The sequence below is a fragment of the Nicotiana tabacum genome, chromosome 21, assembly GCF_000715075.1.
Source record: "Nicotiana tabacum cultivar K326 chromosome 21, ASM71507v2, whole genome shotgun sequence".
Taxonomy (NCBI): Eukaryota; Viridiplantae; Streptophyta; class Magnoliopsida; order Solanales; family Solanaceae; genus Nicotiana; species Nicotiana tabacum.
Genome location: NC_134100.1, coordinates 34,368,186 through 34,389,595, shown reverse-complemented (window position 1 = coordinate 34,389,595; position 21,410 = coordinate 34,368,186). Strand labels below are relative to the sequence as shown.

The window sequence follows — 21,410 nt, the reverse complement described above, 5'->3', positions numbered from 1 at the left end:
AAAGGTTCGTGTGATCTCGATATTGCTTCCATAATTGCCTCAGTATCGGACTGTGGTAACACTGGGGCGTGGATGTTGGATGATGGATGGATTGATTGAATGGACTTTGATGTAGATGTGGCCGGGCTCTGTGTTGAGCTTTCCTACATATCTCGTATGTAATGAGAATCAGACCGATTGTAGTTCGAGAAGCGATGGGATGATTTTGATTTTGAAAATTGCCCCAGCGTCAAGCTGTGATGACACTGGTTTTATTTTGACCATGGGGGTTCAGATTACCTACACACTCTATGTCAATGGGACGTGAGAACGATACTTGGGACATGCCGTCAATTATTGTTGGAAAGATCGACATTCGTCCTCAAAATCTGCACCAGTTTATTTGCTAGAAGATAATTCCACGTCGTGTCGCGTCTGTGAATAGTAGAGTTGACGATGTGTGGACTATGCTTTCGTTTGGATTGAGAAAGATGGACATGTAATTTTTTAGTGAAATAGGGTCCCAAGTTGGAACTCTAATTCGAAAGAGATCCGTGCTAGACACCGGTCCGAAGTGATCAGAGCACTTTGGATTTTGAAGAAAATTTGGGTTGTATACCGGTCCGAAGTGATCGAAGCACTTGAAATATTAAAGAAAATTCGGGCTATGTACCGGTCCGAAGCGATATCGGAGCATTTAAATCTAAAATACCCGTATTAGAAAATGGGCACCTGTAAAATTTGAACTTGAAATGAAATTCCCATTGTTCAGGAGGGTGCCTAAAAAGTTTGGTTTTAAAATGAAATGCCCATTGTTTAGGAGGGCGCCTGGGAAAGCAAGAAGCTATTATTTCTATGTAGAAAAAATTAAAGAAAAGGGTTCTGTTATTAATGACTCATGTAGGCAATAGATATAAAATGATGGAATTTTGGAATGATATGGCCGGGTCTAACTCAGACTGCCTATGTATACCAATGAAAATCAGGCCAAGACGTAGTTCGATTACAAAAGATGACTGAATCCGATGCAGATTGCCTATGTATTCCTACCAAAGGAAATAAAGTCGTGGCGTAGTTCCAAACAATTAGAAATGATTTTATTTTATTTTTGGTTTTTCTATTACAAGAGTGGGACCGGACCCTACGTGGGTTGCCTACGTATCTCCCGTGGGAAGTCAGGTCGAGCGTAGTTTTATTACAACAAAACCTAACAAAACTTGACTCTTTTTGTTTCTGCATTTTTTGCTGTTTGTAGATTTTTATAGAGAATATTTGAAAATTTGAAGAGTAAAGAAAGACTGATTTATTGACCGATCAACATTTTTTGACTTGATTTTGGTTGGTACCAACAGTTAATTTTGTGCAAAAGAAATTTTTACCATATACTTTCCAGCAAACCGTGATCAGCTTATGGGTAATTGCTATAGCTTCGAATGGTACCACATGTATACCTAAGTTCGACAAAATTTGTTCATCTTTCTTCAATCAAAGGTTTTGAATTTAGCCTAATATCACGTTTCAAGTGCCCTCACCACAAATAAAGTCCTAATTTTCACACATATTTGAAGTATTTTTTTGTATTTTGACTTTTAGGACATTTTGAGAAGTATACTCACTCAGAAAGATGTTTAATGCATGCAATTGAGTTACCATATGCTTGGACTTTATGTGAGTATCCACTAGTGTGAGAACACTTGGAATAGGATCATGTAGGGCTTTGTTTTTGTCTTGTAATGTAGGCTTGGGGATGGGTAGGATACTCATTCGAGATAAAAGTGACTAATTCTCCTTGAGAACTACACTGTGTATGTGTCTTCGGAGTTCTACCCATGCTTCGGCGCTTGATCTTGTTTGGCTCGACATACCTTTCTTTGCTTTGACTTCTTTCAAGCTTGTCATCTTGTCAGAGGTTCTTCTTCCTTCTCTAGAGATTTTCTTTTTTTTTTCTTTTTTTCTCTTTTTTTTTCTTTTGAAGTTTCTCTTTCTTTGCAGGAGTTTTTCCTTCTTTTTGTTGGAGTTCCTCCTCTTTGAATTTGTGGAGTTTTCTCCCTTTCGTAGGACTTTTCCTCGAGTTTACGGAAGTTTTCCTCTTCTTGTTGTATCCTCCTTTTGAATTTGCGGAGTTTCCTGTTTCTTTTCTTAGTCATGTCTTTGGTTGTCTTGGACTTTGCATCTTTTGCCTTTACATGCTTATCGCCTTCACGTTGGTTTTCGTCCGAAGTTACACATTTTCAGTGCGCGTAAGGAGGTTAGTCCAAGAGAGGGGTAGTGCTCGTAAGCACAAAGAAGGGTATAGGCTAAGATGTGGTTTGTCCAAGAAAAAGGCTTATGTCTCAAATGGGGCAATGTTAGGGATCAATGTCATTTGGAAGGCTTGAAAAGCTTAGACGGATCAAATAAGGCCTACGATCCTTTCCCAAACCAAGTGTTGCTCAGGATTTTACCTCAACAGACATTCAGTCCAAGTTCTAGATCTACAATGTAATGCAATGAATTTTAAATCTAAAGCTCACCACACAATGCACAAGTAACGATGAGCTCGGCTTTGTTCTTACCCTAACTATAAGTAGGAGATTTTTCAAGCGTCACTAGGCATAATTAAGAGATATCACAAGATTTTGTGGTTTATTCGAAACTGATCCTCTCCATCATACCACTTAAACACTTTTTCTTTCCCATGCGCACTCCTAACTGTGCTGGTACCAACCAAGTAAAATTTTGATGGCAATTTTTGACCTCTTCTTCTTCTTCTTCTTCTTCTTCTTCTTCTTTGCTTTTTAATAAATGGGACCAAACCCGAGTAAAGGTTCCCTTTTTTTTTGGATTTTTGGATTTTGACTTAAAAAAATTCTCTTCCTTTTTTGAATTTTTGACTTAATCAATTTTTTGTTTTTGTGATTTTTGAAAATATGAGACCGAACCCGAAGGTTGCCTACGTATCTCGTTGAAATGAGAATCAAGTCAAGCGAAGTTCAGGAAGGGTGGAAAGAAAATATTTTTAGATTTTTATTTTATTTTAATTTATTTTTTTTAATTTTGAGTTAATCAACTTTTTGTACTTTTTGATAAAGAGAATTGAATGTAAAACGGGCTTTGTGGTTACCATTCCTAAGCGCTATCAGAGCATTGAAAGTTAGATGGTCTTTGTTATCGTTCCGAAGCGATATCGAAGCATTGATTGTTTCTATTACAAAAGAAGAGAGAGAGAGAGAGAGAGAGAGAGATCGGGCCCTACGTGGGTTGCCTATATATCCCTACGTGGGAAGTCAGGTCAAGCGTAGTTTCGTTACAACCAAAACATAACTTTACTGTCTTCAAATGTAGTATCTCTTGATTGCATATGAGTTGATATGCTTCGTGCTGACTCTTTCGTCCATCTTTACTAAGATCAGAGCTCCTCCCGACAATACTCGATGGACCACGTAAGGACCTTTCTAATTTGGCGCAAACTTTCCTTTAGCTTCTTATTGATGAGGGAATATCTTCTTCAAGACCAACTACCTCGGTGTAAATTGATGAGGTTTCACCCTCTTGTTGAATGCACTGGACATACTACTTTGATACAGCTGACCATGGCACACTGTGTCCATTCTTTTCTCATCAATGAGCATGAATTTCTCCTGCCTGACCCTTATCCATTCTGCGTCATCTAACTTGGCTTCCTGAATGACTCTCAAGGATGGTATCTCGACCTCTGCGGGTATCACATCTTCGGTGCCATATACCAACATGTATGGCGTATACCCTGTGTAGGTTCTCACGGTGGTCCGATAATCTAACAGGGTGAAGGATAACTTCTCATACCACTGCCTATGATTGTCCATTATTTTTTGTAGAATCCTTTTGATGTTTTTGTTGGATACTTCAACGGCCCCATTCATTTGCGGCCTGTAAGCTGTAAAGTTATGATGGACGATTCTAATTTTTTGTAAATTCCGCTCATGAGATCATTATTGAGATTGGTTGCATTGTCAGTGATGATTGATTCAGGTATCCCAAATTGGCAGATTATGTTGTTACGAACGAAATCGAACACTACTTTCTTCATGATAGATTTGTATGTAGAAGCTTCGACCTATTTGATGAAGTAGTCAATGGCTACCAAGATGAAATGGTGTCCATTTGATGCAGCGGGCTCTATTGGTCCGATTATGTCCATGCCCCAAGCGGAAAACGGCCAAGGTGAACCCATTATTTCAACTCATTAGGTGGAACCCAGATGAAATCTCTGTGAATCTGGCACTGATGATACTCCCACATGTAGCAAAGTCTATCGCTCTCCATGGTCAAGTATCTGGCTCTTAAAATATTCTTGGCTAAGGTGAAGGCATTCATGCGAGGTCCATAAGTTTCCGCATGTATTTCTTCTAGCAATTTGGTTGCTTCAGTAGCATCTACACACCTTAACTGACCTAAGTCCGGGGTTCTCCTATACAGGACTTCCCCGTTCAGGAAAAAGTGATTTGCTAGCCTTATGAGCGCTCGCTTCTGACCATTGGTGGCATTCTCTAGGTACTCTCTTATTTCTAGAAACCTTTTGATGCCGTAACACCACGGCTTACCATCTGGATCTTCATCTACATGGAAACAGTATGCATACTGATCCCGTACCTCTATCTCAATAAGGGTCGATGTAATTCTTATCCGGATGTTGGATCATGGATGACAAGGTTGCGAGAGCGTCGGCAAACTCGTTCTGGATCATAGGAATGTGTTTGAACTCGATCTTAGTGAACTTCTTGCACAACTCCTTTACGCAATGCATGTACAGAAGGATCTTGACATTCTTGGTAGTCCATTCTCCTTGAACTTAATGTATCAACAGATCGGGATCTCTTATGACCAAAAGCTCCTTGATGTTCATGTCGACTGCCATCTTAATCCCAAGGATGCATGCTTCATACTCGGCCATATTATTGGTGTGGGAGAACCTTATCTTTGCTGATGACGGGTAATGATATTCTAATTCTAAAATTAAGACGGCCCCGATTCCCACTCCTTTGAAATTTGCGGCCCCGTCGAAGAATATTTTTCGTCCTGGTTATGACTCTGCGATGTCTTCTCCGGAGAACAACACTTCTTCATCCAGAAAGTATGTAGTGAGCGGCTCATAATCCTTGTCCACTGGTTTATCTGCAAGGTGATCGGCTAAAGCTTGTCCTTTGATGGCCTTCTACGTTACGTATTCAATGTCGAACTCACTGAGAAGAATTTGCCATTTGGCCAGTTTTCCTGTAGGCATCGACTTCTGAAAGATGTACTTGAGTGAGTCGAGCTGGGATAATAGATGTGTGGTGTATGCTGACATGTATTGCCTCAACTTCGGGGCGATCCAAGTCAAAGCGCAGCAGGTACGTTCTATCAAAGTGTATTAGGCTTCACATGGTGTAAACTTCTTAATCAGGTAGTAGATGGCTTGCTCCTTCCTTTTGGTCTCATCTTGGTGTCCCAACACACATCCAAATGCATTGTCCAAAACAGACAAGTATAGTAACAATGGCTTTCCGGGCTCGGGAGGAACCAATACTAGCGGATTTGACAAGTACTCCATGATATTTTTGAAAGCTCTTTGTCACTCTTTTGTCCATTTCGTAGCAGCATCCTTTTTCAGCAACTTGAATATGGGCTTGCAAATTATCGTAGACTGGGCTATGAATCTGCTGATGTAACTCAATCTGCCAAGGAAATGCATCACGTCCTTCTTGCTCTTAGGCGGCGGTAAGTTTTGAATGGCTTTGATCTTTGAAGGATCCGACTCTATCCCTTTCCTGCTTATGATAAAACCTAATAGTTTTTCGGTAGGGACTCTGAATGCACACTTTGCGGGAATCAAATTCAGACTGTACCTCTGCAAGCATTCAAAGAACTTCTCCAGGTCCTCCAAATGTTCTGCACTCTTTCGAGATTTGATGATGATATCGTCCACATACACTTCGATTTCCTTGTGGATCATGTCATAAAAGAGAGTCCTCATGGACCTCATGTAAGTAGCACCGGCATTCTTGATGCTGAACAGTATGACTCTGTAGCAATAAACTCTCCAAGGCGTAGTGAACGTTGTCTTCTCCGCATCTTCTTCGAGCATCAGGATCTGATGGTATTCGGCAAAATAATCCATGAGTGACTGTAGCTCATGCTTCGAACAATTGTCAATGAGAATATGAAGTTTGGTAAAGGGAAATCGTCCTTTGGACTGGCCTTGTTAAGATCTCGATAGTCCACACATATCCTAATCTTCTCATCCTTCTTAGGCACCGGTACGATATTTGCCAATCATGTGGGATAATTGGTGACCCTCACCACACTTGCCTCTATTGCTTGGTCACTTCTTCTTTTATCTTCAAACTCAAATCCATCTTGAACTTTCTGGGTTTTTGTTTGACTGTCGGTTTAGCGGGATCAGTAGGCAATCGATGCGAAACAATGTCGGTTCTAAATCTGGGCATATCGTCATATGACCACGCAAATACGTCGACGTATTGTCAGAGGAGCTCGACCAGTTCTTCTTGCTGCTCTACTTTGAAATGAATGCTGACTCAAGTTTCTTCCACCTCTTCTTCGCTTCCAGGTTGACTACTTCTGTCTCTTCAAGGTTAGGCTTTTTCTAGCTTTCCAACTGTTCGATCTCTTGTGGGGGATTATCTAGCATCATGATTTCTTCGTACTCCTCGTAGTCTGGATTGCTTTACTCGAGGGTTTTGTTACATGTCATAATCACGGAATGCGGTTTTTATTATTTTGATTACTGAAAGAAAAACTAAGTATAAATGAAGAGATAAATAAGTTTACAATAATTTTTAGGAAATCAATTCTTATTTTATTAAAAAGGAACGTCTACGCGTTCAAGGAGGCAATTGACAAAAGAGCACAATCACGGTTCGAGCCTCAATTGACCGTGCATTTTTTTCAAAACATTTATAATTCTACACTACCAAGACTCCCGGTGAACCAGAGACGGGTTGGCAGTCCAATTTTGCAAATTCTCTCCTGGTTCGGCATCCCGAATGGTCGGTGTTTTGATATTAACTTTGTCGCAACATTCCTCGATCATGGTCACAAACAGCCTTCCCATTCCATCAACAATGTCGTCCTCTAGTGTTGAGCTCAGACCCGGATCCGGAACACGCTCTGGCACAAAAGCCTTCTTCCCGAAGCCACCGGTGTAAGTCTTCCCAGTTGGAGGCTGATACCCTAAACCAGCTTTTCCTTTCTGTCCCCTTGGCTCAATCGGCTCTGTTATCCCATCTGATCCGGCTCCCAGCCCGGTCCCTGGTCGGTACCCATACTTCATCATTTCTCTCATAGCCGTCTTTGATCTGTATGGTGACTGCGTACCCAGATTCAGCTCAGTCTCCTCTATCTCTATGGTCTGCATGATCTTGGCCGCATAAAAAGTGACCCCGTATAATCCTTCTATGAACGGAGCTGCATGTTCTAGATAAGTTGACTGGATCCATTCGCCATGAACTACAATCTCTTGATAACCCCACTCAAACTTCATGCACTGATGGAGGGTGGACGAAAATGTTCCCTCCATATGTATCCAAGGTCTTCCCAGCAACAAGTTATATTAGGATGAAATGTCCATTACTTGGAACAGTATTGGGAACTCAACTGGTCCAATTTGCAGAGCTAAGTAGATTTCCCCACTGATGCCTTTCTGCAACCCGTCGAAAGCTCTCACCCTCACATGGATTTCTTTCACTTTTCTCAGATGAATACCCAACTCTCGTAGAGTAGAGAGAGGGAAGATATTGACTCCAGATCCTTCATCAAAAAGTACTCGAGACACCACTTTATCCCCGCACTTGACGGTAATGTGTAAGGCCCTGTTGTGACCCATGCCCTCTACTAGAAGTTCATCTCTTCGGAAGGTAATCATGTTCTCCCCGACCATCTTCCTGATGGTCGTTGTCATTGCCTCGCTGGTAGTATTGCTCGGCACACTCACTCCACTTAACACCTTCATCAAGGCGTCTTTATGACTGTCAGAACTCATTAGTAGGTCCATGATCGATATATGTGCATGGGTTTTCTTTACTATCTCCTGCACGGAGTATTCTTTAGTGGACATCGTCTTCCAAAATTCTCTAGCCTCAGCATCTGTTATATTTCTACTTTGAATATGTTCCCTTCATGGATTTCCTCGGTTTACCTCCTCCGGAGCGTAACACCTCCCTGACCTGGTCATTCCATTAGCCGATGCGGAATCTGTCATCTTGCCTTTCCCTTTCTGCTGATATGTCCACGGGGTTGTCTTGTATTCCCGATCCTCCTCATTCCTAATAACGGCAGTGGACTATTGCTAGTATGTCTGGACAATTAACGGAGGTTTTAATTGTACGGTGATCATCGGAGTTCTTTGGGGTGGAACCCTTGCAGCCTCAGTGTTTCCTATTGTGATGATAGTCTTTTTCAAGTCATACTCTTCGTCCAGGGTGATCATATTAGCTCCTTGATTTCGGTGGTTTGGCAGTGGTTTATGGTTCACATTTGAAAAGTTGGGGCCCACTGAATGGATCCACTTTTGATCAGCGACTCAATTTCATTGTTCAGTCTAAAGCAATCCTCGGTATCATGTCCCAGTACACCTGAATGGTAGACACACTATTTGGTCGCATCAAAGTATTTTGAAGAATGCTCAGGAATCCTCCCTTCTATCGGATGTATCAAGCCAGCTCTCCTCAATCTTTCAAACAATTGAGACAAAGGTTCAGCAATTGGGGTGTAGTTTCTGGGACCTCTTTCTTCGAAATTTGGGCAAGGTCGGGGTGGATAGGTGGGTCGAATTTGATGGGTGGTGGACTGAACTGGAGTGTATGGTCATGTTGTATTTTGATTTATATGGGCACAAGGTGGGTTATATTGAGTTTGGGGATTATAGTATAGTTATGTGTTGTATACTGGAGCATAAGTAGATGGGTGTGGAGGATGGATGTTCGGAGAGTAAAAGTTGTTTCCATGGGGTAAATTGGACTGGTAATAGGGAACGATTGTTGATACCTCTTCTTTCTTCTTCTTTCTGCTGCCTATCGAATCAGATTGAATTGCTTTGCTAGCTGCTTGCAAGGAAGAAAACAACTCAAGCATTATAAACTGCTATACTTAAATAAAAGTGGCATCTCTATACTTAACCTTAGGTGTTCATATCCATGTAGGCTAATTATCAAGCGAATCATACCAGTAACACTAAGGCAAACTAATATGGCACACATGAGAGCCACAGCAGAACACCAGAAGAGTAAGACAACTATATGAGATCATTTGAAAGTTCCTTTGTTATTCTCAGAAGCTTAACAATATATAAGTTATTCAAAGACATGCTCATTAAGATTACCATAATAACTAATTAGTACATGATTTTGATTTCAGAATATTAAGAAGCTTATAACTCTAGAGTTTAGTGACCAGTTATGTATTAATGAAAAAAATATAGAGATAATCAAGCATAATATATTAGAGACAGAGTTAATTAATAAGAGACAATAGAACAGACATGCTTTCAAATAAATGATTAAAAGAAAAGAAAAGGTCGAGGTTCACTGACCTTCTTTTGGGCAGCAAACCAAAAGAGAGTCTTTCTCAGCCGTTAAGAAGCAAAGACTCAAACTCCGACCAGTGTAGAGCTCATAATCGAAAAGAAATCAGAAGTTAGTTAGAAAACTCTTGCTTGATTTTACTACTCAGGACTTAACAATTAATATTGTTGTTTGTTAGGTGATTTTGTGTGTATCTTGTGTTGTTAGGTGAGAGCATTAAAGCTCCTATTTATAGTGGCATTAAAATGATTTAGGGTTCAACAGAAATCAAACTGGTAGTGCTGAGTGATGGAGGGGTGGTGAAAGTAAGATGGGGAAGTTGATCGTCAAAGGCAAGAACTGGCGGATATGTAAGGCCCAGTAAACTTTTGCCAAGGAATTCAAGTTTTCTAGAGCTGAGGTAGAGTAATGTGTACGGAGGTAGGTTCGGACTTTTTGGGTTGAAGAATGCATCGAGGTATTGGAGGAAAAGTTTTGCTGAAGGGCTAATTATGCGGTCAGATTCACGACTGCGGATTCATTCTGTGGGCCACATACCCATAGCAGAGTTGAGCAAAAAATTTGTTGAATTTTGAAGGTTGTTCTGCGGTCCATTATGTGATCGCATACCTGTTTCGCGGTCCGAACTTCCATTGCAGATTTAGCATGAAGAATTTCGAAGGGTGATTCTGCGGTCCATTTCGCGGCCGCAAAAGTGGTCTGCGGACCGCAGACCTGTCCAAACCAGCCTAGTTTTTGGCATCACTTTCGCGGTCCATTTTGCGGGCCACATATCTGTTTTGTGATCCATTGTGCGACCGCAGACTTGAGTTCGGAGGGTCCATTTTTCTATTTTTATAACCCGACCCCATTCTGATAAATAACCTTTGGGGCTCATTTTGAAATGAATGTCTGATGCTTTTAGAGAGAAGTAAGAGTATTTTAGAGAGATAAGGGGAATATCTAGCATTATAATCACCCATTCTTGCACCAATCTTCAAGAATCATGGAAGCCACTTACTAGACCACCATCTATCCGGGTAAGTTCTTGTCCTGCATCATACATGCAAGTTTGTTTAGTGTCTAAGTAGATAGTGGAGTTGGAGATAGGCCATGCATGTGATATTAGGTGGTAGTCTGTGGGGTTATTGAACTATTTTGGGTAGTTTCGTGTTGAAATTGGTTGAGGGAGGAAGGGATTACCATTGTAGAGGTTTGTAGTCGATTTTTGCATAATAAGTGTTTGACAAAATTCCTAAGAGAGTTACACTATGAGAATCCTTCTAATTACTATCCGATTTTCGCTATCTTCTTATAGATTGATATTGCTAGAGGTGTTGGGACATTATAGTAACTTAAAGAAAGCTCAATCAAGGTATGTTGACTAAACTTCTCTCTAGAGTCGAATTCCATGATGATCATGTAAGCTTCAAGTACGGTTGACCCAAGTTCCTAAATCCCATGTTATGGGTTGTTCCTAATAAATTTGATTAATCTAAACAGGTGTTGTGTTGAAAGATATATGTACTCAAAATGTTTTCCAATTTCTCATATCTTATCATGATCTCTTTTGAAAATGAGTTCAAGTAAGGGTGATGAATTAAAACGTTATCACTTCAACTAGTATTTCAAATGAAAGTCTATTATGCTTAACTTGGAAAGAAAACCCATTGTGCTTAAGACTCATATTGCTTATATACATGTTTGAGGTATTGATTCCAAATTCCCTTAATTGTTGATAACCTATTATAATGTTTGGAAGTGAAAGAAATGAGAGTGAGATATAAAATGTGGCCATGGTTGTTGTAACTAGTGCATTTGAGTTGAATTCGTGTTTCAATCGTAAATCACCATGCTCTCCTTTATAAATATTTCCAATGTGATTTGAGTTCTTACATACTAATGAGTTGAAATTGTGTATTACCCTTTTGGGAAAAAGTATTTCAAGAATAAGTGGTGTATCACTCGTTTATGATTTTGACTTGTGCTTCAATTGCTAGTCATTTTGCTTCATTCTTTGGAAATGAATCTATTGTGTTTAAAACCTTCATTACTAATGAACCTAAAGTTGTAATTTCTGGAATATTCTATATGTTGATATTATAATGAAGATCCTTGAAAGTAAAGAAATAAAAGTGTGGAATATGAAATACGGCCAGCGTGCCATGAATGAAAAATCATACATATGGCCAATAGAGTCAAGAAAATAATGATGGTGTGAATGGTTGAAAGTACTAATGAAGCTCTATAGTGTTAAAGGTTATGAGGTGAATATATTTGTACTTATGTTTCCCTTGTGTGCAAACAAAATATTTATGGGAGTATCATTAGCGAACCGAGGAAGGGTGGGTCGTAAGGCCCACACCCGAAACTACACGTGTCGGTGTAGGAGTTGATTGAGATTATTCCCCTTATTTGGGATGAGATTGATGTGTTGAGATTATTCCTCTTGATTGGGATGAGATTGTTGGTATCCCTGTATTTGATGTCGACTCATATGGCATATGTGGGGAGATGACCTAGCTGGTCGGGTGATGATCGGATGCCATGTTGTGCGCATGGTGGTTCCTACTCTTGGTAACACCTTTCTTTCTTTAGCATCACATGTCAATCCACATTTTTCGTTGAGAGACGGCTTAGCCAATCGGGCCGGGATCGGACTCCGTGCTAAAAATACGGTGGTATATCGGTGCTAATGATCTCCCAACCAAAAATATTATTACATTCGTATTTTGAAAATTGTTATGTTTTAACATTGCATTTGGGTATCATCGATCGTTACTTGCTGATTTCATAATTATTCCCTTCTTATATTGGTATTTTATTTCGAAAGAGGACATTTAGCTTCACATACTAGTACTATTCCATATGTACTAATGTTCCTTTTGTCGGGGGCGCTGCATCTTCAATGGATGCAGGTGGTTCGTCAGCGGGCAACTTTGGTCTTCATTAGAAGTTACTCTCTATTCAGCAGGTTTTGGTGAGCCCTACTCTGTCCCCGGGACTTATGTCACTAGACGTTATACTTTATGTTTTGAGGTATAGCCGATGCCTTGTCGCCGGTACTTTCATACTACTCTTATGTTGTACTTAGAGGCTCTGTAGACATGTTGTAGGTGGTGTTCAATGTTGGGAAATGAATTAAAAGTGTTGGTATATTGGCAAACATGTTTTCTCTCACAAATATGAATTTGTGATGTTTTGAAAATGAATATCCTTTGAGTAATGGAAAAGAATATGAAGCACTTGACTCTTCTCATGTTTATCTCTTGTTATTGGGTAAGATTGGGTAGAAGGCATCAAGTAGGCTTGCTTGATCGGGGTATCTCGATTGAGCGCCGTTCGCACTCCCCGAGGTCGGGGCATGACAGGATAAGAGCCTCAATGTCCAGAGGTCGCTTCGCTTGACCTCTGGACCAAGAATAATCATGACAGCACTAGGACGGCTCGAATCTAGCCAAAATAACTTAATAACATAAATACAAACCATAGGAAGCGATTCCTGATAATAAAGTTTCAATCTTTAAAGTCAATTCAAAAAGTCAACCCCGGGCTCGAACCTCGGAATTCGACCAAATTTACAAAATTCGAACACACATTCCGATACGAGTCCAACCATACCAAAGTCATCCAATTCCCACCTCAAATCGACCTTCAAATCCTCAATTTGTGATTTTGGGAAGTTTTTACAAAATCCCTCAATTTCTCCAACTCAAATCACTAATTAAATGATAAAAATAATGTTGGAATCATGAATAATAAGTAAATCTGAGTCAAAAACACTTACCCCGATCCTATCCTTGAAAATTCTCTCCAAAATCGCCCAAAACCGAGCTCTCTAACTCAAAGTGTGGAAAATGAAATAAACCCTCGATTCAATCCTTTTTCTGCCCAGACATTTTGCACCTGCGGCTTCACTGTCGCATCTGCGACTCCGCATTTGCGGACTATACATCGCAGATGCGGCTTCACTAAGGACTCAGTAACTTTTGCTTCTGCTAACCACAAGGCGCATCTGCGGTCCCGCTATTGCGGACCCAAGGGCGCATTTGCGCGTTCGCTTCTGCGGTCATCAACCGTACCTGTGGTCCCTTAATGCTCACCCAAATTCCGCTTCTGCAGACCAGTCACTGCTTCTGCGCGTGCGCACCTGCGCTCAGGTGTCCGCACCCGCGACTTTCCCCTGGCCAACCCCCCTTCGCTTCTAAGATCTCAAGGCACACCTGCGGCCAATCGCACCGCAGGTGCGATGACACCAGAACTCAAATTTTCTTCAGCAATTTTCCTAAGTCCGAAATGAATTCGAATTCAATTCGAATCACACTCGGGGCCCCAGGGACCCCGTCCGAACATACCATCAAGACCCAAAACACAACACGAACCTACTCGAGGCCCTAAATCACATCAAAAAACATCAAATCTATGCCCAATTCAATCCTATTAAACCAATGTGACCTATACGAACTCCCGAAATTACAATCCGAGCCCGATATCAATAAAATCAACCATCGGTCAAACCTATCAACTTCTAACTTTCGCCAGAAAGCACCGAATCAACCTATGAACCTCCAAATCAACATCCGGTCATACGCCTAAGTTCAAAATTACCATACAAAGCTATCATAACTATAGAAACTCTATTCTGGAGTCGTCTACTCAAAAGTCAAACTCCGGTCAACTCTTCCAATTTAAACTTTTAACCTTGGGACTAAGTGTCCCAATTCACTCCGAAACTCACCTGAAACCAAACCAAACTACCCTGATAAGTCATATAACTACCATTGAACATAGAGGAGGCAATAAATTTGGGAACAAGGCTAAAATGCTCAAAATGACGGTTGGGTCGTTACATTTTGAAATTTTCTAAGTTTGACTTAGAGTGGATTTCGGTGTTATCGGTCTCCGGGTGGTATTTTGGGATCTTGGATAGGTTCTCTTTATTGATTGGAACTTGTGTGTGAAGTTTGATCATGATCCGGAATGTCGCTTATTGGAGTTTGGAGCGAAGTAAATCTCTTGTCTAACCTTGTGAGGAGGAATTTACCTCATAGGTGCTATATTTGTTATGTGCTACATGTTATGAGAGCTACGCATATATGAGGTGATGAGTGTCTGTGCGTATGCCAGATTATTAATCATGTTCAGGTAGACTTAGACTCACACCATGCTTAAATTGTACTACTTGAGTTATCCTTGTCTGTTTATATGCTTTGATTTATATTTTAGCCTGAGACTAGACTTGCGTAGAGTGTCGAACTTTCTATTTTAGATACTGGAAGTTGTACTTCCCTTACGAAGTGGGTTGTGCGTATTCGTCCGAAAATATTCTTGAATTTTATAAATCACACGTATAATCGTGAGTGGGTCCAGTGACCCGTCAAAGTTTCATATTCTAATGGGATCGGGCTGAATACCTCAGCAATACTCGTATGGGATCAGGTCGTTCGCCTCGGTAGTATCGTGCAATACTTTTATAGGATCGGGTCGTTTGTCTCGGCAGAATTATGTAACACACTCTTATAGGATTGGGTCGTTCGCCTCGGCAGGATTATGTAATACAGTCTAATGGGATTGAGTTGTTCGCCTTGGCAGGAGTATGTAACACATTCTTATGGGATGGATCGTTCGCCTCTGCAGGACTATGTAACACACTCTTATGGGATCGGGTTGTTCGTCTAGGCAATTCTATGAAACACTCGTATGGGATCGGGTCATTCAGCTCTGCAGAATCGTGCGTGATATTTGATAAAGAGTCAGTGTACCTATGAGTTTTCCTGACTTGAGATGTGACATTTTATCTGGTGTTGACCATTATGAATTCCATTCGAGGTAGTATCTGGTTATTAAGGGCTTCGTATTTATTCTTTTGTTTTACTTGTCATGTTTCGTACCTGTCTACTTTTATTATACTTGATTTATTGGAGCACTAGTAAGTGTCGATGTCGACCCCTATCACTACTTCTTTGGGGTTAGGCTAGATATTTAGTGGGCACGTATTGATTTACGTACTCATACTATACTTCTGCACGGATTGTGCAGGTATTGAGACCGGTACATTTGGTGGTCATCTTGGCGTAGAGGCGCAGCTGCTGAGGAGACTTTGTGGTAGCTGCATTCTATGTTACGATCTGCAACACACGGAGTTCCCATCTTATTCACTTATTATATCTTGTCTATTTTATATTCTAGACATATGTTGTATTAGTATTATACTTCCTAGTAGATAATCATGCACTTGTGACACCGGATTTTGGGGATTTAGATCTTGCTCTTGGTTGTATTGCAGTATGATTTTCCTAGTTTATATTTTGGCCTCATTCGTACATTTAAAATAATAACATCTACCTTTTCTATAAAAATGAACGATTTTCACTCTTTATTTATTTAAATGATTCGAAATGCATTTTGGATTAACTATTGATGTGTTGATTAAATGGTTGGCTTGCCTAATGTTAGTATTAGCCGCCATTACGGTCAACGGTTAGTTTTGGGTTGTCATAGGTGTAATAGTATTATGTATATGTGGATCGGATTGCACGCCGCAATGGTATTATATATATATATATATATATATATATATATATATATATATATATATATATATATATATATATATATATATATGTGTGTGTGTGTGTGTGTGTGTGTGTGTGTGTGTGTGTGTGTGTGTGTGTGTGTGTGTGTGTGTGTGTGTGTGTGTGTGTGTGTGTCGGATTGCGCGCCACAATGAAGAGGTTATATTGTAGTAATATTTTGGCTGTTGGTTTCTGTTACCGTATCGTATTGTGAAATTGTGAAATGATGATATTCTGGGACCCTCTGTCATTTATATTTTTATTTCATCTATTATGTGGTTATTCGTTTTTCTATCTCGTATTGCTCTTTCTGCTTATTATCTGCACAGGTAAAAAAAATAAGTGAGTATCTTTTAACTTGAAACCTCGTCACTAATTCACCGAGGTTAGTTAAGATACTTACTGAGTACATGGGGTCGGTTGTACTCATACTACACTTCTGCATCTTGTGTGCAGATCTTGGAGTTGCGTAGTTGTGGAAGACAAAGCCTTGCATTGAAGATGTTCCAGATTCAAGGTACCTCTTGTTCATGGTAGTTTAGGACTTCAATTCTGTTTATATATATTTCAAACAGATATTATACTTATTCTTCATATTGGTTTTGTTAATCTAAATCATAGTGGCTCATGACTTGTGCTACCGGTCCTTGGGAAGTTGTATAGGATCCAGTTATTCTCATTCTTGTTGTTATTGATCTTTCACTTGAGTTACCTTGCTCTATGTTTGGCTTACCTAACACTTAGGGTTAGGTTCCATCATAATTAGGTGGAATTTGTATTGTGACAATATGGGGCACATAGCTCTTGTTGCCCTATACTCACTTCTCTTATAAAGTATTTCACAAATCAAATGTTACTAGTAAGTTCTTTCTTAATTCCATTAGGAAGGAACGATATAACCTCTTATTTTTTTAACAGGTCTTTCACCTTTGTCTACATTAACAGTGGTAAGTCTGGGACAAGCTTACGCCTTAGGTTCTATGGTGTAGTGGTTAGCACTCTGGACTTTGAATCCAGCGACCTGGGTTTTACTCCCGGTAGGACCTTTTTTGTATTAGTATTCTTTTGTATCTTTTTACCTCTCACTCACAAAGTAATCTTGAGTCCTTGAAACGATTATAGATAAGCCCTGGCCCATGTTAAGCTATGGCCCAAGACTGGAGATGGAATGTCATTGTTCTTTGTAAATTCCTCTTATTGTTATTTGGATTGTTACACAAATAGCTGATTTAATATTTATTTTTTCTAGTCGTTATACATAAATTATACATTAATTATTCATAGTTACAGGAATAACTATGAATAGCTGATTTGGATTAATTCTTCTAATGTCTAAGCTGTCGTAATCGAACTTGCAAGCAACTCCTAATGTTTGTCGATCTTTACTATGTGATTTTTTATTACTTGAATTGTTTTCTAATATTACTATCTTATAAAACTTATGGATGACTATATTTTTTTTTTTAAAAAAAAAAGGACAACGAATAAGTAAAACACAATTGTATAGTTAGCGCTTGACCATGGTTGTTGGCAGTTGGCAGTTGGCATCACGCATTAATATCTGTTATAATACTTCCAGTTATTTAGTGCAACTGCGTTGTTTAATACTATTCTAATTTTTCTGGGACACCTTTGCATATTTGGTCAACTCATACACCGAATAAATAAGTTGGTAAACTACCTAATATACTCAAATATGTTGGGTGTATAGCTCTTGAAAATTTCTAAACAAGGCTACAAAATATGTATTCATAAATAAGAACTCGCAAAGATCTTGATAAAATGTTTGCATTTATCTGATAACTCGACCTTGTACATAATTTTAAATTCGACTTCAAGTCATAAGATTAGTTCCTTCAATACTTATCTTATGAGTCATTTCTTTGATTAAAAACACTTTGAATTAAACTTAATTTGTCAGAACATACTTGAGGCAATTTTGGCGTCGTGATACATGTCATGACATTTATCTAAGTTCGAATTGATACCTACAGAGTTGACACTTCATAATATACATTTATAGAAAAGTAAAAATTGTATAACTCAGAAAAAGAAATGCATTACTGCTTTCTAGGTATCATTGAGTCATAAAATGGGTTTCAATGGATTTTTAAAAGTTTTTTGCCCATTCGCGTTAAAGATATGACGTTTTTAGATCATAGTTTGACCTTTTATTCTCAAGGAACTAGTGTTAAAACCCGTGCGATACGCGGATAATTTGACAGAATATTAATCTTATAAAATTATGATCTAATATATCATATTATTTTAATAAATATTAGTTATTATTTTATTATTTAATGTAGTGTCCACAAATATAACAAAATCTATACAAAATCAAAGGATACACATCATATAGTAATCAAATAAATTGTTTGTTCTTTATATATTCTTTATTAAATTAGCAAGTATTTAGTACTATACATTTACTAATGTGACTTTTTATTAACTTGGCAATTGGCTTAATATTTCGATACTACTTCTCTTTTAATATAATATAGATATATATTTTCTTACTCTAGAAATATTTTTTTTTTTTAAACTTATGTTATACAATTCAAAATTCTTCAATTGTCTAAATTTATCACTAATTCTTTTGAGTGTTATTTATTTAGCTTTTATTTTTAAATTAATTAAAATATAAATATCATAAAATTATCTTTATTCCCCTGTTTTCGTACATTCTTTTCTACTGTAATATTTGATTAGTTTTCTCATTTTGTAGTTTACTGAAAATTTAAATAATGCAATATTATTCTATTAAATTATAATTTTGCATTCATCAAAAGTAAAAAAGAGATAAGCCTTCCTTTATTTTTTTCCTAACAACGTAACAATCTATCTCTATGTGTTTGGTTCTTTCATGTAAAATGGAATTAGCTTCAATTTGTAATGCATCTTTAATATCACACATAACATCCACTGGCTGCCTAATATGGATATTAAGCTATGTAAACATCGCCAACAACCGTATAATTTCTGCAGTTGTTGCGGCTAAACTTTTATACTCCACTTCTGCATAACTTCTTGAGACTGTCAGCTGCTTTTTTGACTTTTCATAGACTAATGATTCCCCAAATTTTACAAAAAAATCAGTCACTGATCTTCTAGTATTATGACATGCTGCACAATCTGCATCACAATAACAAACCAAACTGTATGTGCTTTTACTGCTCATCAAGATCCACATTCTTGGGCTTTGATTGATGTACTTATCGCTCTTACTGTGAGACTGTTTAGGTAACTGCATGAATTGACTCAAATGTCTGCACAATAAATATGATGCCAAATCTGATAATTGTTAAGTATATCAGCCTACCAATCAATATTTGGTACGCTGAAATATTTGTTAGCACCTCATCTCTTGCTACTCCAACATGCTCATCAAATTCTACTAAAGTGAATTTTTTATTTATGTCTATAGGAGTGGCAACAGGTTTTGTTGTTCCCAATCTTAAATCAGATATTAGTTGAAGTACATACATTCCCTGTTTTAGCAAGATCCCTTGATAGGATCTCACTCCCTCATACTTTCTCAACTCTCCAAGATCCTTTATTTTGAATTTCTGGTTCAAAATAATTTGTATCTCCTGAATGAATTCCTATTGTTCCATGTGATAAGCAAGCCATATATATATAGTAGAACAACCACAAACTCTGCCCCTCTCTTCTTTGTGAACAATGAGTAGTCATATAGACTTTAAACATAGCTTGCCTCAGGTAGTGCTTCAGTGAGTTTGATGTTCCACTGTCTTGAAGCCTACTTCAAACCATATAGAGACTTCACTATTTTGTACACTTTTGTCTCCCTAGTCTTATAAACCCTTGAGACATTTCCATATACACCTCCTTATATATGTCTCCTTAAAGGAATGTATTGTACACATTTATTTGGTACATGTTCCAACCTTTGGAGGCTGCCACTGCAATGACTGACCTCACAGTTACTATTTTGGCAACTAGTGAGAAGGTCTCATGATAGTACAGACCCTCTTTCTGACTGTATCTCTTTGCCAATAGTCTATCCTTAAATCTTTCAACTTCTCCATTGTCTTTGAATTTTATTTTGTACATCTATTTTGATCTAATGGTTTTCTTTTCTTTAGGTAGATCCACTATTTTCCATGTTTTATTGTCCTCTAGAGCCTTGATCTCTAGCTGCATTGCTTCAATCCATCTTTTGTCTTTGGAAGCTTCTGCAAAACTCTGTGATTTTTTAAGTAAAAAGATCTTTGCCACAAAGCTCTGACACTTTGCGAATAGCCTGATATATGAAAAATGATCGGACAGAGGATATAATATCATACCAAGTGCCTTTTTCATTGTGACATAACCTTTCAACCATAGAGGCTCATTGGTGCTTCTTCAGATCTCCTTTGGTTCTATATTGCTGAAATCAAGGCCCATATTTGGTATTATGTCTGCATTCTGTAAGAGCTCTACTGATTCAGCTTCTTCTGCATCTTCTACACTCTGTCACTGATTTTGTTTCTCCTTCAACAGGTCCCCTCTCACCACTAGAATCTGATTTTAGTTTTGGTAAGACAACAATTTTAGGTGTTTGAGATGCAAATGCTGGTTGAGCTTCTTCTTGCAGTGGTTCATCAATTTTTTGAAATAGTACATGATCAACTTAAAATGGTTCATGATCAACCTGCACACTCCCCTTATCATGGACCATGGAAGGCTGTCATGATGAGGGCTAAGCAAAAGAAAATAAGTGCCCTTTAAATACAATATCCTACATACAAAAAATTGATTAGTGGAAAGATCCATCAATTTATATCTTTTTTGAGGTTTTGAGCATCCCAGATGTACTGTTGGCTTTGCTCTAGTTGAAAACTTATTCTCATGCACCAAAGTAGGGGCATAACACAAGCACCCAAACAGTCTCAAGTGGGAAAGGAAAGGTTGTTTATGATACAACAGCTTATATGGTGTCTTCCCATTCAAGAAGACAGTGGGAAGTCTATTAATTATGTACACAATAGTCTATTAATTATGTACACAAGAAGACAGTGGTGTTGATACCCAATTTTGCCCTCATATATTTTTCAAATAATATGCATACTTTTAAAATATTATTTTTGCATTATTATTAATTTACAGGATTTACACAAGCATTTCTTATAATTTTTCATAATTTCAGAGTTTTAAAATTAATTTTTCTTGTATTAATTTACATAAAAATTCAGTAATCACTCTTTTAAATTATTTGTGATGACTTAATCACCTAACATTATTATTTACATTCCTAATATATTTTTGAAATATTTTTACCCCAATTTTTATATAATTACAATGGTATTTTTAGGCTATTTGCATAAATTTGCAATAA

The 21,410-nt window shown here is 38.3% G+C and overlaps 1 non-coding gene across 1 annotated transcript; it reads left to right on the top strand.

Annotated features, from left to right (window-relative positions):
- Positions 1-17,046: 17,046 nt before the first annotated feature.
- On the top strand, positions 17,047-17,118 carry TRNAQ-UUG (transfer RNA glutamine (anticodon UUG)). The gene has a single exon. It is a non-coding gene; the product is annotated as a tRNA-Gln (tRNA).
- Positions 17,119-21,410: the final 4,292 nt, after the last annotated feature.